The sequence below is a fragment of the Vulpes lagopus genome, chromosome 7, assembly GCF_018345385.1.
Source record: "Vulpes lagopus strain Blue_001 chromosome 7, ASM1834538v1, whole genome shotgun sequence".
Taxonomy (NCBI): Eukaryota; Metazoa; Chordata; class Mammalia; order Carnivora; family Canidae; genus Vulpes; species Vulpes lagopus.
The window spans coordinates 80,770,258-80,788,766 of NC_054830.1; the positions used below are offsets into that span (position 1 = coordinate 80,770,258).

General features: G+C 39.2%; 1 protein-coding gene across 2 annotated transcripts in view; it reads right to left on the reverse strand.

The window, feature by feature from the left end:
• RUSC2 (RUN and SH3 domain containing 2) overlaps positions 1 to 18,509 on the reverse strand; it is a 70,475-nt gene that overhangs the window by 51,020 nt on the left and 946 nt on the right. The window lies entirely within an intron of this gene.

Here is an 18,509-nt window from a genome sequence, read left to right on the forward strand (position 1 = left end):
CATAAAAGCAAGCTCTGTCCAGGGAGGCCAATTAACATATTTGTTAATCAGAGATCAGTTTACACTGATTTGGCAACTGAAATGATCTGTATTTGAACTGAAAACTCTAGTCCTTGAAGGAGTCACTGGACTCTATCAATACTCTGCTCCCAGTTGAACTCTACTTTTATGGCCATTCATTTTGCTAGAGTTCAGTCCCTGCTTACTTCATATTGTTTATGGAAATCAGCTAGAAAATTACTGTCCATTACAGTGAAGAAACAGAGCCCTGGTTTGCTCTTCCTAGCTATAGGCCATTCATTTTTTTTTTTCTTTCTGGTCAACAGAGAGAGTTATGAAAAGGTTGGTATGTAATTCTGCTCTTAAGGACTAATTCTGCAGCATGGAGCAAGTTATTTTTTTTTAAAGATTTTATTTATTTATTTACTCATGAGAAACACACAGAGAGAGGCAGAGATATAGGCAGAGGGAGAAGCAGGATCCCTGAAGGGAGCCGGATGTGGGACTTGATCCCAGGACCATGGGATCACGACCTGAGCCAAAGGCAGACCCTCAACCTGAGCCACCCAGGTGCCCAAAGGCAAGTTATTTGATTCTCCTCAGCCTGAGTTTCTTCACTTATAAAATGGGGATAATAATACCTCTCTTATGGGGTGGTGGTGGGAGTTAGAAGTGCAGAAAACATCTGGTACAGTGACTGGTATTTAGTGAGGGCTTGGTAAATGGCAAATATAATAAATGTGAGTCAAGAATCTCTTCTTGAACCCAATCCCTCCTATTACCTTTTCGAGACCATACTACTGTTCAATTTACTAATTTACAACAGGGAATCTTGTCACCATCATACCTGTGTTTTCTTTTCAATAGGCGTAACATCTCAAATTCCTTTAACCTTTCTTCATGGCTCTGTTCTTTATCCCCTAAGTTGTAAAGTGGCTCTGTCCCACGAAACATCCCAAAGGAATACAAAGAAAGAACGTTAGAGTAAGTTTGCAACTTATCTGTGAATCAAGAATTTCCTAACCAGTGAACACAGTGAATTCAGGCCCTGGACTACCGGAATCGCTCAGTGTCAGCAGAACATAGTGAAAGTGAGTCCTCCACATAAACTCATGGGCTGACAACAGTCTCCTAAAAAGATTTCCAGACATGTACCATCCCCAAGGGTGACTCTCCCCAAGCCCTATAGCTTCTGTGGTAGAAAAGTCTTTCTAGTCTATCCTCTCTTTCAATTCCTATAATTATTACTTTAATTCTAGGCTCTCCTTCTACATCATTTTCAAGGGTTATATTCAATCTCTGGGCAAAGATCCCTATGGGCCAGGAATTGAGACTATTGCTAGGAATACAATGGTGAACAAAAGGGATCTTATCCCTGTCCTCACTGAGCTTACAAACTACTGAAGGAAAACAATCACACAAATAAAAATATAATTACTAAGTGTGATAAATGTCATGAAAAGTAGTATAGGGTATTAGGAGGACTTGCTTAAGACTAATTAAAGCACTGGTTAAGAAGTCAGGGAAGGCCTTTCTGATAAAACGTCTAAGTTGATCCATGAAAGGTGAGTTAAAAGGAAGTTAAACAGGTTAAGCGTCAGGGAAAAACATTCTAGGCCGAGAGAATGACATGTGTGAAAGGCTGGAGGAAGAAAATGGTTAGTACTTGGGAGTATCTTGGGAAAACTGAAAGGAAGCCACTGTGGCTGCAAGTGTTCATCATATTTGACAACCTGGATTTCACTGGTGATCTTGACATAAATCATTTCAGGGGAGTGGTGGGAAATGAAGTTAGAAGACGGTTCAAAAGTGAATGTAGGGGTGATTGGGTAACTCAGTGGGTTAAACATCTGACTCTTGATTTTGGCTCAGGTCGTGATCTCAGGGTTGTGAGATCAAGCCCCATATTGGGCTTTGCGCTAGGCATGGAACCTACTTAAGATTCTCTCTCTCCTCCTTCCCTCCTCCTCCAGCCCGGCACATGCTCTCTTTCTCTCAATAAATGAATGAATGAATAAATGAATGAATGAAAAAAATTGAGTAGCGGAGACAGCACAGATGGCCAAGGAAGGTTAGCTGTTAAAGAGAGTAGAGAAGTAAAAAGTAGAGAGTAGGGAAATGGGACAGTACCACGAGGGTGATGTGGGGTCAAAGGATTTTTTAAAAATTAGTATTTATTTTATCTAATTTATAGATGGATATGGTTACAAAGTTAAAGACTATTTCACACTTATAATGAAAAATAACAATCCTCTGCTCTACCTTTCTCACCTGTGTCATTCTCCAGAGACCACTACTTTCAAATCTTAGCTGTCTCAGCTGGCATTTATGTCCATGTTTATAAATAATATGTTTATTTAGCTATTTCTTGGTTTTAAACATTTTCTTTTGACTCCTAATATAAAAGATAAAAACTCAGCAATTTCACACCCACCTTCTTCACAATTTCTGGTTAAACTATAATAACATCTGCTTACTGTGACTTGGTAGTCAGTGGACCTCACTATTATTATATAATTTATAGTTTTTATTTTTTAAAAACCTTTATTTATTTATACATGAGAGACAGACAGAGAGAGGCAGAGATATAGTCAGAGAGAGAAGCAGGCTCCATGCAGGGAGACTGATGTGGGACTCAATCCTGGGACTCTCGGGATCATGCCCTGGGCAGAAGGCAGACGCTCAATCTCTGCATCACCTATGCATCCCCTAATTTATAGTTTTTAATACTTGAGACTCTTTTGGTTTAGTTTGGTACACATTTGTCCCTAATTCTTCCCAAATTGTATAGCAGAATAGTAAAAATCCCTCTCAATATAATTTTCCAAATGGTCAAATACAGGTTTTTTGGCTTTTTCCCTGAAAGATCCTCCAAGAACTTTCTGTTCTCCTGATGCATTCTGAATGGACTCCTTTCTGCACTTATGACACTACTATCATGCTGGGCTTCTCTTTATCATCATCCTAGGAATTTCCTTTGCCTTTCTCTTATGGTAGTTGCTCTAGGTTCTAGAACCCACAGTTTTTTTTTTCTTTCTTCTTTACTCTCCCCTTTTTGCTGGAGCATATCCTTTAGTAGTAGTCTCCTAAGAAATAATACACAGAAGGAACATTTTTTAAATGGATGTCTGAAAATATATAGCTTAAACTTTCACAGATGATAATTTGGTTGTGCATAAAATCCTAGGCTAGAAATTCTTCTGGGGCACCTGGATGGTTCAGTCAGTTAAGTGTCTGACTCTTCGTTTCAGCTCAGGTCTTGATCTCAGGGTCATGAGTTCAAGCTCCATGTTGGGCATGGAGCCTAGTTTAAAAGAGAGAGAGAGAGAAGGAATCCCTGGGTGGCTCAGCGGTTTGGCGCCTGCCTTTCGCCCAGGGCGCGATCCTGGAGACCCGGGATCGAATCCCACGTCGGGCTCCCGGTGCATGGAGCCTACTTCTGTCTCTGCCTCTCTCTCTCTCTCTCTCTCTCTGTGTGTGTGACTATCATAAATAAATAAAAATAAAAAAAAAATAAGAGAGAGAAATCAATTCTTTTTTCATTTTTATTTTTTAAGATTTTATTTATTTATTCATGAGAGACACACAGAGAGAAGCAGAGACATAGGCAGAGGAAGAAGCAGCCTCCCTATGGGGAGCCTGATGTGGAACTTGATTCCAGGACCCTAGGATCTCGATCTGAGCCAAAGGTGCCCCAGAAATCAATTCTTCTCAGAAATTTGAAAGCACTGCTCCATTGCTCGCTAATTAGATTCCATTATTGTTCAGCCCAATGCCATTCTGATTCCTGATATTTGTATATAATTTTTTTTTCTAAAGAAGAGTTTTAGAATTTCTTCATATCTCCAGGGTTCCAAATTGTGATGTTGAGGTACGCTTGGGTAGGTTATTTCTATTTGTTGTATTGGGCACACAGTGGGCCCAGACTTTCAATTTGGAGTCTCATGTTCTTCAATTCCGGGAAATGCACTTATCTGCCTTCCTTCCTTCCTTTCTTTTCTTCCTTTCCTTCCTCTTCCTTCCCTCCTTTCCTTCTTTTTTCTTATTTCTTCCCCACTGATGTTGAAGATTTAAAAAAGAGAGGAATTAAATGATAAGCAATATCCTGAGAAGCAGTAGTAGCTCCAGAATTTCTAAATAGGTTGAACTTAGGATCAGCAAACAGATCAGAAAGGGTGGGCAGGAGTGGGGTGGCATTAGGTAATTGTCTTGACGTTCCATCTATATAGCAATCACACTTTTTTTTTTTACCCAGGATACAGATTTATTTGGGGTAGCTTAAACAATGTATCATTTAGGTATAATACTCTGTGTTGCATGGGCATAAAAAACAATCCCAAAACAGCTTAAACTATGGAGGAAATTTATTAGTCATATCTATCAAGAAGGCTAGAGGTAGAGTTATTGTGGGGATAGTTAACTCAGAGCCTCAGCATGTCATTCAGATATTCTATTAGGATGGCTATCACCATCTCAACCATCATATCCAGCTATGTTAACTTTCAGAGGCCAGTGGGGAAGAAGTTAGATAAACTCTCCGAAATAAACTCTGTTTGGTTTCAATGGGGGAAAGAGTCATGGGGCAGCGAATCAACTGCAAACATTTCAGGGTTCTACAATGATTAAAAAGATAATGTAGGGGCAGTCCCCGTGGCACAGCAGTTTAGCGCCGCCTGTAGCCTGGGGTGTGATCCTGGGGACCCTAGATCGAGTCCCACATAGGGCTCCCTGCATGAAGCCTGCTTCTCCCTCTGCCGGTTCCTCTGCCCCTCTCTCTCTCTCTCTCTCTCTCTCTCTGTGTCTCTATGAATAAATAAAATCTTAAAAAAAAAAAAGATAACATAGGAGGATGTGCAATCCAGTGTATCAGGGAGGGATTAGCCTTTGCTGGGACCTGGGATATTTCCTTAATTCCAACTAGTGAAGAGAGGATGGCTGTATAGATATTTGCAGATTGGTAGTAGAAAGTCAGAGTTCATGTTTTAGGACTTATTTTTTCTTTCTGCAGTTCATGAGTCAAGGTCATCAACTGAGAGAATGGAAAGAAAAAAGGAGGGTAAGAGGTTATAAAGGTAGTGAAAGTATAAAATATTTGTTATAAAGAGTGGAGGAACCACTTAGTTAGAAAAATATAGTAAGCTCGCTGGCCAACATAAATTGGGTGATAATGAATTTAAAGTGATAGTAAATCTGCTGGGCTGTACAATTTTCTCCAGCAATGTGTGGCTATTTGAATACAGACAGAGGGAAGGTGAGGGGTTATGTTCTTTCAGGGTTAGGGTTTTACTAGACAAATATATTTTTAAGAGAATAATTGTAATGTGAATGAAATTAAAGGGCTACCATTGAGGATACTCCAACAAATGAATGGAATACACTAAGCCATAAACCATAGAGCCTACATAGCAACATGGAAAAATGCTTATGAAATAATATTAGTTAAAAGAAAGTAGAATACGGGGCACCAGGGTAGGCTCAGTCAGTTAAGAGGTTCCTGGGACTAAGCCTTGCATCGGGCTCCCTGCTCAGTGAGGAGTGTGTGTCTCCCTCTCCACTGCTTGTGCTCTCTCAATAAGCTCTCTCAAATGAATAAATAAAATCTTTTTTTAAAAGATTTTATTTATTTATTCATAGAGACAGACAGAGAGAGAGAGAGAGAGGCAGAGACACAGGCAGAGGGAGAAGCAGGCATCATACAGGATCCAGAGTCTCCAGGATCACGCCCTGGACTGCAGGCAGCGCTAAACCACTGTGCCACCAGGGCTGCCCAATAAATAAAATCTTAAAAAAAAAATTAAAAATTAAAAAAAAGAAACTAGAATACAAAATAATTTGTTTTAAAGATTTATTTATTTATTCATGAGAGACAGAATGAGAGAGAGAGAGAGAGAGAGAGATTGAGGCAGAGACACAGGCAGAGGGAGAAGCAGGCTCCTCATGGGGAGCCTGATGCGGGACTTGATCCCAGATTCCGGGATCACGACCTGGGCGGAAGGCAGGCGCCCAACTGCTGAGCCACCCAGGTGTCCCTACAAAATTTTAATGCTATAATTACATTCCTAAAAAAATTTATATATGCATGTAAACAGAAAGGATAAGCAGATGGGATTACAGGTGATTTAAATTTATTTTATTATCAATTTATTTTTAAATTGTTTTAATGTATCTTATTTTTTAAAACTTCTACTTATGCTCATGTTCAGCTTGATTTATAGATCTTCTTTTTGTAAGGTCTTTATCCAGCCTACTAGTGTTAATTGACCATTCTATCTTCATTAAAACTTGTTTTATAGGGCCAAAACCAAACTCATCCTGGGGCCAGGCTAGAATTTCTGTAGATGTTTACTAAATTCATGGATCTTTGGTGAAATCAAAAAAGCCTCATGAGGGATCCCTGGGTAGCTCAGTGGTTTAGAGCCTGCCTTTGGTCCAGGGCGCGATCCTGGAGTCCCAGGATCAAGTCCCAGGATCAAGTCCCGCATCAGGCTCCCGGCATGGAGCCTGCTTCTCCCTCTGCCTGTGTCTCTGCCTCTCTCTCTGTGTGTCTATCATGAATAAATAAATAAAATCTTAAAAAAAAACCCTCAGGAATGTAGATTTGCTTAACAAGGTTTAAGTCAGTTCAGTTACCATAATTCATTCATTACATAAATATTTTTTGAGCTTATATTATTTGTCAGACATTGTGTGAGGTACATGAATATATGACAGAAAACAGCCTAAAGAACAGGGAGACCAGACCTTTGGTTCAGTCTGACATTCACAAAGGGCCTCAAACTTAGCCTTTATCCTTATGTACAAATGAATTTTTATATGTAAATTACATAAATGTAAAATTGTTTTACTGACATATAACTAACATACCATACATCTCACGTATTAAAAATGTACAATTCAATGATTTTTAGCATATTCATAGGGTTGTGCAACCATCACCACAATCTAATTTTGTAATATTTTCATCACCTCTGAAACCATTATGTTGTACACCTGAAACTAATATATAATACAACTAATGCTGTATGTCAACTACACCTCAATTTAAAAAAACGTAGCTTTCAAGAACTGTTCAGTGGTATACTTTCACTTTATACTTGTCTTTATTTTTTAGATTCTCCATGGTGAGCATATTTATCTATAATAAGAAAAAAATACAATATATTTTTCAGAAAACATTCTTAAAAATAGACAAGATTTTGCTTCAAGTTTCAAAGGGAAAATGTCACAATACCTTTCACTTCATCTTTCTCCATAAAAAGACATTTAAGCTTAAATATTTTCTAGGTTAAAGTCTGGGCAATTAATAGCATTTCCTGAGAACTGTTCTCCACAATCCTTTAATCTTGAATGAGTGAGAGATTTATAGTCCTAATCTCCAAAGGAAGAAAATCCAGTGTGGAAATGATATGCCCCAAATAACACTCTTAGACAGTGGCACTATTTGCCTTCATTCTTGGGTCCTCTACATGGGGCTTCCCCCACCCACACCCCCCACCTTCTAAAAAAAGCTTTTACACTTGATCAACTCTGAGAACCACTGATTAAGAGGCTGAGATTAGAGTGTGGATCTAACAGTAGTTCTCAGAGTGTGGTCGATGGACCAGTAGAATCAGCTTCATTGGGAATTTATTATTAGAAAGGTAAATACTTGGCTTCAAGCCAGACTTACTGAATCAGAATTTCAAGAGTGATCTAGGTGATTTTTATGCACACTCAAGTTTGAAAAGGACATCTAGAGGAAACTGGGCAAAGAGGCTAAGAGTACTCAAAAGGAAGGAGGTGCAGAGCTGCCCAATGTTCAGTGTATATATTTTAAAGCATATACATTATTATGAAATAGTCTAAAAAACAAAATTTTTTATATACTGGGGATCCCTGGATGGCTGAGCGGTTTAGCGCCTGCCTTCGGCCCAGGGCGTGATCCTGGAGTCCCAGGATTGAGTCCCACATTGGGCTCTCTGCATGGAGCCTGCTTTTCCCTTTGCCTGTATCTCTGCCTCTCTCTCTCTCTCTCTCTCTTTCTCTCTGTATCTCTCATGAATAAATAAATAAAATCTTTTTTTTTAAAAAGAAGCGGAATAAAAGATATTAAATATACTATAAACCAGGGAGTATGGCTAGAAAAATTTTCCTTGGCTTTGGGCTAAAAAGGGTCAACAAGTTAGCACAGGTCTTAGATTAAGGGGCAAAAGATATCTATAATTCATTCCTAGTTTGATGCAGTCTGTTAAATTAAAGCTATCAGTTTCATATAGGAATTTAGGAATCAAATGTGCAGAGCACATTTTGGTTACCCTTCTCTCAAACCATGATTGGCTATTGGTGGGTGGTCAATCGAAGATGATGGGAACTCCTATTCAACCATTTATTTGAACATGTTTCTACTTTGGAGACATGGCTTAGCAGGAGAAACATCTTTATCAGTGGCTTTCAAATTGTGCTTTACAAAGCTCTTTCAGGGGACTGAAAGAAAGGTAGATGAAGGGGATGGAGAGGAAAGGAGGGAAAGAGAGAACCAGGTTAGACTCTATTTCCCCAACTCCTTGCCTTCAATTAAAACAGCTCAGATTTTATCTTTTTGTCTCCACTTTCTTGTGGAATATTTAAACAAAGAACTCCCCTCTAAAACAAGATTGCGATTCTCTACTACAGATCTTCACAAACCAACACAAAGCCACAGCTGTCTTTTGTTCCCCAGAGATCAATGACCCTTGTTAACTATTACTACCACTTGGTTGTTTAGAAAGGACTCACGAATACATAATGAGGCAGGCCTCAGGCTTCCAGGCCTCCTTTTCCAATCACTATCATTAGGGATGAATAAACTAATGATGTTGTAGGTTGCTGTGTTGGATCTCAAGCAAAGCACATTACAGAAATCAGCCTATAAACTGAAATAACCACTACAGAAGTTAACTATAGCCATAAGTAGAAAGAAAATAAAATTTTAAAGAAGTAGACTAGTAGACTAGTACAACCAAGTAAGAGACATGCTTCAAAGTAGTTACCTTAAAAGATTTAATTCATTCCAGTAGGGCTCCTATTCAAAATATTTCTAGAACTCCTGGGGTGCCTGGGTGGCTTAGTCAGTTAAGCATCCAACTCTTGATTTCAGCTCAGACCTTGATCTCAGCTCAGGGTAGTGAGTTCAAGGCCCGAGTTGGGCTCCACACTGGGTGTGGAGCCTACATTTAAAAAAAAAAATTCTAGAACTCCTATAAAAATTTTAAAAAGTTAAAAAAATATGTTACGTTAAAAGAAGGGGGAGGGCACCTGGCTGGCTCAGTCAGGAGAGATCATGTGACTTGATCTCAGGGTCTTGCGTTCACGCCCCATGTTGAGTGTGGAGCCCACTTAAAATAAAAATTAAAAATATATATATATCAAAATATTTCTAGAACTCCCCTTTTGGAACTGCAAAAAACCCACCAAGCCAACTCACAAAATTGTGGGATGTTATCAATCATTGTTTTAAGTCACTAAGTTCTGGGGTGGTTTGTTATATAGTAATATATAAGTGAGACAGAAAAATTTAAATTATTTTGCTTTGGGGGATATTTAAAGGAAATAAAAGGGGGATAATAAAAGGGAGATATTTAAAGGATTAGTCTTATAGAAAAACTCTAGCTTTACAGAACCCACAGAGAATAGGTTAGTTTGGATAAAAAGAGCTCAGCTGTATATATATTTTTTAATATTATTTATTTATTTATTGGAGAGAGAGCAAGCACAAGTAGTGGGGAGAGGCAGAGGGAGAAGCAGAGGGATGTTATCAATCATTGTTTTAAGTCACTAAGTTCTGGGGTGGTTTGTTATATAGTAATATATAAGTGAGACAGAAAAATTTAAATTATGCTTTGGGGGATATTTAAAGGAAATAAAAGGGGGATAATAAAAGGGGGATATTTAAAGGATTAGTCTTATAGAAAAACTCTAGCTATACAGAACCCGCAGAGAATAGGTTAGTTTGGATAAAAAGAGCTCAGCTGTATATATATTTTTTAATATTATTTATTTATTTATTGGAGAGAGAGCAAGCACAAGTAGTGGGGAGAGGCAGAGGGAGAGGCAGACTCCCTGCTCAGCAGGGAGCCCAACACCAGGCTTGACCACCCCCCCCCCCCCACCCCCCCCCCACCCCCCCCCCCCCACCCCAGATCATGACCTGAGCTGAAGGCAGGCCCTTAACTGACTGAGCCACCCAAGTGCCCCAAAACCTGGCTGTATCCTTAAGTAAATGGAACACAACACTTTAAAAAACAAGGAAATAATATTTTGTTTTTTTTTTTTATTTTTTTTATTTATTTATGATAGTCACACACACAGAGAGAGAGAGAGAGAGGCAGAGACACAGGCAAAGGGAGAAGCAGGCTCCATGCACCGGGAGCCCGACGTGGGATTCGATCCCGGGTCTCCAGGATCGCGCCCTGGGCCAAAGGCAGGCGCCAAACCGCTGCACCACCCAGGGATCCCAGGAAATAATATTTTGTAAGAGAACTCCATAATGAATGGGATCAGCAGTAGGTCCTCAACTTTCCCTTCTTGAGTTTTTGCTTTCTTTCCTTAGGGTCACCTGAACCCTATCTATTCTGAGTTTAGGAAGACTGCTATCCTTTTTTTTTTTTTTTTTTCTTTACCTGAGTATGGATAAAAATAACTTTCCATTTCTCCCTGAGTACACTAAATAAATATAAGCCTATATTTTATTTTTAAAAAGAGTTGTACAAGAAAAGAAAGTACAAAAGTATAAAAAACAATAAACAAGTTAAATATAGATTTTAGGTTAGTAAGATAAGCAAGTTAAGTATAGACTTTGGATCCTAAGATAACTAAAGTCTAGCCAGAAGCTGCCTGGACCTATTTTTCTCTCTACTCAGTTATCAATCCATTGCCCTTGACTATAGGACTTCACACAAATGAAAAACAGCAGATACTTCAAAGCTTGATGTCTTATCTTCCTGGAGGAGATAAAAGACTATCCTGTTAAATCAAGAATTCTAGAGAACAGAGGATTTCTTCTTGAAGTATCAAAATTAATTTTTAAGAAACTTCAGGGATCCCTGGGTGGCGCAGCGGTTTGGTGCCTGCCTTTGGCCCAGGGCGCGATCCTGGAGACCCGGGATCGAATCCCACATCAGGCTCCGGGTGCATGGAGCCTGCTTCTCCCTCCGCCTGTGTCTCTGCCTCTCTCTCTCTCTCTGTGACTATCATAAATAAATAAATAAATAAATAAATAAAAAAAAAAAAAAAAAAAAGAAACTTCAGATATTTGTGGGGTGCCTGCGTGGCTCAATTTGTTAAGTGTCTGCCTTTGGCTCAGGTCATGATCCCAGGATCCTGGGATGGAGCTCAACATTGAGGTCTCTGCTCAGCAGGGGGCCTGCTTCTTCCTCTTCCTCTGCTGTCCCCCACCCCCTTGTGCTCTCTGGCACTTTCCCCGTTCTTGAATAAGTAAATAAAGTCTTTTTTTTTTTTTTTAAAACAATACCACTTTAGATATTTTGGTAAAACTCCTTTTATTTTTTTTTACTTATGATAGTCACAGAGAGAGAGAGATAGGCAGAGACATAGGCAGAGGGAGAAGCAGGCTCCATGCACCAGGAGCCCGATGTGGGATTCGATCCCAGGTCTCCAGGATCACGCCCTGGGCCAAAGGCAGGCGCCAAACCACTGCGCCACCCAGGGATCCCTGGTAAAACTCCTTTTAAAATACACTTTTACTGGAGCACCTGGATGGGTCAGTTGGTTAAGTGCCCGACTCTTGCTTTCAGCTCAGGTCATCATCTCAGGGTCATGCAATAGAGCCCTGTGTCAGGGATCATGGTAGGGTCTGCTTGCTTCTCCCTCAGCTAGCACAAGTGCACGTCCGCACATGCGCACAGGTTCTCTCTTTCTCTCGCAAATGAATAAATAAAATCTTTTTTTTTAAAAAAGGTACATTTTTACTTATATGCTTTGTTTTGTATACAGTATATAGGTTATAACTTAACTTTTTATTTTTTAAAACTTTTTCTTAATGATTCACTATGAATACTAACTGATATACTAGGCTAATATACAGTTTTGTTCTCAGTTTTGTTCTCTTTTGTTCTTTGTTCTCTGTTAAGGACTTGCATAACAAATCATCAAACATACTTCTATTCGAAAGGCAAGAAAAAGATGACATGATCTTACAAGGAAAAAAAACTCTTAGAACTAGTAAATTATCTGGCAGAGCTGCAGGATACAAAATCAACACATAAAAATCTGTTGTGCTTCTATACACCAGCAAAGAACAATATGAAAAGGAAATGAAAAAAACAATTCCATTTACAATAACATCAAAAAGAGGGGATCCCTGGGTGGCACAGCGGTTTGGCACCTGCCTTTGGCCCAGGGCGCGATCCTGGAGACCCGGGATCGAATCCCACATCAGGCTCCCAGTGCATGGAGCCTGCTTCTCCCTCTGCCTGTGTCTCTGCCTCTCTCTCTCTCTCTCTGTGACTATCATAAATAAATAAAAATTAAAAAAAAAAAAAAAGAATAAAATACCTAGGAGTAAGTTTAATCAAAGAGGTAAAAGACTTGTACAATAAAAACTATAAAAAATTGGAGGAAGAAATGAAAGAAAACACAAATAAATAGATATCCTGTGTTCATGGATTATAAGACTTAAAACAGTTAAATGTCAGAACCTGCAATGTATGACAACATAAAGAGACATTATGCTATGTGAAATAATCTAAGTACAGAAAAGAAAACCTGATTTCACTTACATGAGGTATATACAATAGATAATTAATTAATGAAAAAGTGGAGAAAAAAAAAGTGGAATTGTGGTTGCCAAGGGCTAGGGGACAGGGAAATACGGAGTTGCTGTTCAATAGGTATCAAGTTTCAGTCAAGTAAGATGAATAAGCTCTAGAGATCTGCTGTACAACAAAGTACCTATAGTCAACAATACATTGTTAAGTGTTCTTTCCACATTAATAATAAAAAAATCTCAATACTACCCAAAGTGATCTGCAGATTCAATGCAATCATTTTCAAAATCCTAATAGTATTTTTTGCAGAAATAGAAAAATCTATCTTAAAATTCATATGGAATCCTAAGGGATCCTGAATAGCAAAACAAGCTTTTTTTTTTTTTTTTTTTTTTTTAGATTTTATTTATTTATTCACGAGAAACACATAGAGCAAAGACATAGGCAGAGGAAGAAGCAGACTTTCTGAGGGCGGCCTGATGCAGGACTTGATCCCAGGACCTCGGGATCATGGCCTGAGCCAAAGGCAGATGCTCGACCACTGAGACACCCAGGTATCCCACAAAACAATCTTTAAAAAGGAGAATAAAGTTGGAAGGCTCCCATTTCCTAATTGTGACACTTACTACAAAGCTATAGTAATCAAAAGAGTGTGGTATTGGCATAAATACAGACATATAAACCAATGGAACAGAATAGAGAGCCTGGAAATAAACTCTGGCATATCTGGTCAAATTATTTTTGATAATAATGCTAGGACTAGGGCAGCTCAGTGGTTTAGCGCCGCCTTCCGCCCAGGGCGTGATCCTGGAGACCCAGGATCGAGTCCCACGTCGGGTTCCCTGCATGGAGCCTTCTTGTGTCTCTGCCTTTCTCTCTCTCTCTCTCTCTCATAAATAAATAAAATCTTAAAAAAATTTCTTTAAAAAAAAAAAAAGAATGCTAGGACTATTTGATGGGGAAAGGGCAGTCTTTTCAATAAATGGTATTGGAAAAATTGATATCCACATGCAAAAGAATGAAGTTGGGCTTTTGTCTTACACTATATACAAAAATTAACTCAAAATGGATCAAAGACTTAACCATAAAACATGAAACTATAAAAAACTTAGAACAAAATATAAGGGAAAAACTTTGTGACACTGAATTTGGCAATGATTTCTTATATGTTGCACCAAAAGCACAGGCAACAAAAGAAAAAACAGATAAACTGGATTTCGCCAAAATTTAAAACTTTTGTGTATCAAAGGACAATCAACAAAGTGAAAAGGCAATTCACAGAATGGGAGAATATATTTGCATATGATATATCTGATAAGGACTTCTATCCAGATTATATAAAGAACCCCCACAACTCAACAATAAAGACATGTAACCCACTTAAAAAATGGGCAAAGGATTTTAAGAGACATTTCTCTAAAGAAAATATAAAAGTAGCCAATAACCCCATGAAAAGATGCTCAGCATCATTAACCATTAAAGAAGTACAAATCAAAACCACAATGAAATACCATTTCACAACCTTTTGTTACTAAAAACAAAACAAAAACAAAAACAGAAATAACAAGTGTTGGCAAGGATGTGGAAGAACTGGAACCTTTTATATTGCTGGTGGGAATGTAAAATGGTAGAGCCTGTGGAAAACAATCTGCTGGTTCTTCAAAAAAAGTGAACATAAAATGACCATATAATTCAGCAATTCCATTTTTGGGTATATACCTAAAAGAATTACAAGCAGGAATTCGAATAGATATTTGTACACTCATGTTCATAGCAGCATTATTCACAATAGCTAAAAGGTGGAAGCAACCCAAGTGTCCATTAATAAATGAATGAATAAGTAGAATGTGGTATATATATCAATGACTATTATTCAGCCTTAAAAAGGAAGGAAATTCAGATATGAGCTGCAAAATGGATGAACCCTGAAGACATTATGGTAAAAGAAATAAACTAGTCACAGAAATATAATATGGTTTAACTTATATGAAGTATCTAGAATAGTCAAATTCATAAAGAAAGAAAGCAGAATGTTGTCAGAGGCTCTGGGGAAGGGAATGAGAATTATGGTTAAATGGGTATGGAGTTTCAGTTTGAGAAGATGAAAAAGTTTTATAGATGGATAGTGGTGATGGATGGATAACAGTGTGAATATACTTAATGCCACTGAACTGTACACTTCGGAGTGGTTAAAATTTCTCCAAAGAAGATATACAGATAGCCAACAGACACGTGAAAAGATGCTCAACATCACTCATCAGGGAAATGCAAACCAAAACCACAATGAGATATCACCTCACACCTGTCAGAATAGCTAAAATCAAAACACAAGAAACAACAAGCATTGGTAAGGATGTGGAAAAAAGGAACCCTCTTACACCGTTGATGGGAATGCAAACTGGTGCAGCCACTATGGAAAACAGTATGGGGTTTCCTCAAAAAATTAAAATTAGAACTACCCCATGATCCAGTAATTGTACTACTCGGTATTTATCCAAAAAATACAAAAACACTAATTTCATGGGATACATGCATTCTTAAGTTTTTTATTTTTATTTTTAAAAAATTTACTTATTTCAGAGAGAGAGGGAGAGCACTCATATGCACAAGCATGAGCAGGGGGAGGGGCAGAGGGAGAAGCAGATTCACAGCTGAGCAGGGAGCCCAATGTGGGGCTGGATCCCAGGACCCTAGGATCATGACCTAAGCCAAAGGCAGATGCCCAACCTACTGAGCCACTCAGGTACTCCCATTCCTATGTTTATTGCAGCATTATTTACAGTAGCCAAACTATGGAAGCAGCCTAAGTCCATCAATAGATGAATGGACAAAGAAGATGTGAGATATATATATATAAAACGGAATATTATTCAGTTATAAAAAAGAATGAGATCTTACCATTTGCAACAACACGGATAGAGCTAGAGAGCACAGTGCTAAGCAAAATAAGTCAGTCAGAGAAAGACAAATACCATAAGATCTTAATCATATGTGGAAGTTAAGAAATGAAACAAATGAACAAAGGGGAAAAAAGAGACAACCATGAAACAGACTTTTTTAAGAGACCGGAGTGGGGGAGGGGCAGACGGTGAGGAAGAGAGAATAGTAAGCAGGCACTATGCCCCCAGTGCAGAGCCTGACATGGAGCTCCATCTCACAACCCTGAGATCATGACCTGAGCCCAAATCATGCTGGACACTTAACTGAGCTACCCAGGAGCCCTGAGACTCTTAACTATAGAGAACAAACTGATGGTTACCAGAGAGGAGGTGGGAAAGGGAATGGGGGGATAAGGGATGGAAATTCAAAAGTATAGTTATTATGATGAAAAAAAAGGATTAAAAAAATAGTTAAAATGGTAAATTTTATGTTGTGTGTGTGTGTGTGTGTGTGTGTATATATACATATATATATTACCATAATTTAAAAAAAGTTAATGCAGTACGAGAGGTTCTGCTACAAGTTACACTTTGTTAGAAATCTACCCCCCCCCCCAAAAAAAAAAAGAAATCTACCCCCCCATCCCACTCTCATCTCCACTCCTAGCTATCTCTCTCAGAGCGATGTTAACATCTGGCCACTCAAAATAATATGGTCATTTTACATGACAGACTCATTTGACAAGTACTATAATATTATATGCCAGTGTCCGAGTAGGTGTTTTTCGGGTAACCCAAACATTGATCAATCATACTATCTCTATAGAGCCTGTCCTTACCTAACGTGTCATGAACCATCCCAGTCAAGTGACTTTTAATAGAGTGCTCAGTCATTGTGTATGAGTAACAGAAGGGTGAGTTATTGTCCTAAGTTTGCAGAGAGAAAATTAGAACACATAAGCCTCCCCATGAACTAGGGTTGCCAGATTTAGCAAACAAAAATACAGGACACTTTATTGTTTACCTGAAATTCAAATTTAACTTGGCATCTTGTATTTTATCTGGCAACACTCTGAAGTATTGTGAGTTGAAGAGAAAATAAATTAAAAAATCCAGAGTGTTCTGGGCTGAGGCCTTACTTAATAGGGAGCCTAGACAGGTGAAAGTAAAACTCCTTAAAAATGTATTGGTTTCAGGCAGCCTGGGTGGCTCAGTGGTTTGGCGCCGCCTTGAGCCCAGGGCGTGATCCTGGAGACCCAGGATCAAGTCCCACATCAGGCTCCCTTCATGGAGCCTGCTTCTTCCTCTGCCTGTGTCTCTGCCTCTCTCTCTCTCTCTCTCTCTGTCTCTCATGAATAAATAAATAAAATCTTTAAAAAAAAATGTATTGGTTTCACCTTCCCCACCAAAAAAGGTATTGGTCTCCAGATGCAATGCCCATGTGGACTCCAGTTTGGGAGCCCCTCCCTGCTTTGGGTTTCTATGGTCCAAGACTTACTTTATAAAGGCAGATCAGAGAGTGGGAAAAAAGAGAAAATGGAGAAGGATAAATCAAAGCTAGAAATGGGTGAGGACATACTCAGCTTCTTGTTAGTCAGGCCAGGCCTCAAAAAAGAACTTTCAACACTTAAAACAATCAGAGGAAATCCGATTTTGACCTGGCTCAAAGTGGAAGAGAAACAAAGGTGGTAAGCGTAAGTGAAAGGAGGAGCATAGGTAACAAAATAGGGATAGTGGTGGGATCTCTCTTCCTTCCCCAAAGCCGTATCACTGTCTCCTAGAAACTCCAAAAATTATTTGTACTTACTAATACTCTGAGCCCCAGTTAAAATAATGCCACTACTGGTCAGGCAACTACTTTCAGCTTATCAACTCCTACAGCTTCCCAGCCATTTTTTCATCACTCTGCAGTGTCATCTACTTCCCCTACAGAACCTGGGCCAAAACTGAGGTCTCTGAACCCTGTCTCACCTTCAGGAATCTGAATCTGTTCAGGTTATCCTCCTAAGAATCAACAAAAACAGGTTTCAGGCTGTTCTTTGAGAATTCCATCTTTAAAAGGCTCACATTCTCATATATTACTGATACTGTTCACATAGTGGTGACCCCTGTCTGACTCAGGTCTACTGAGAGGCCATAAATGGCCCCATATGGCCTGATCATACTACAGTAGTATTTAGGAATATTTGATCTTAATCATATTAGGCCTGCCTGGGATGTCTACCACTCCAATCTCTCAGGGGCATCGGTGGGGGTATCCAGGAGCTAAAGGGCAAAAATCAATGAGGGATTTTATTCCTCAACCTGTCCTGAAGCACCAGCTGACAGGCTACACTGAGTCAGCTTTAAAGGCTGTGGCTGACCTCCAGAATATTTCCCCACAGGGAGTAGTTAGTCTCTAGGACAAGAGTAGCAGGTCACTTGGGCAAAAGCTCTTTCAAGATTATCTGGGCAGCCTCTAAGGCACTTACCAGTAAGAATTTCTGCAGTACCCAGCCCTGAGTTTTTTTCAGTACACAGAAGGTTAGTGGAAAACATCTGATACATAGAAGGTCCTACCTGAATTAAAATTAGATTCATGAATTGAAAGACTGAGTATATTCAGTTTTAGGCTCCTGATAGGAGTAGAGCAAATAACCCTCCAGATGCTCTTCCCTTTCCCCTCTTCATGTGCCTAGAGACACCTTTCCCACCAAAGCACTCTGCCTTGTACCTTCTGCATTGGGCTCCTTCATTCATTTATCCACCCATCAAATATTAACTGAGTGCAAACGTGTGTCAGGCACAGTGCTCGGGAGCTGGGGTACAAATGAATAGAGTGTGGTCTTTGCCCCCAGGACGGCCCCCTGCTGTCTGCTGGGCCAGCCTGGCAGTCCCCAGCCAGCCC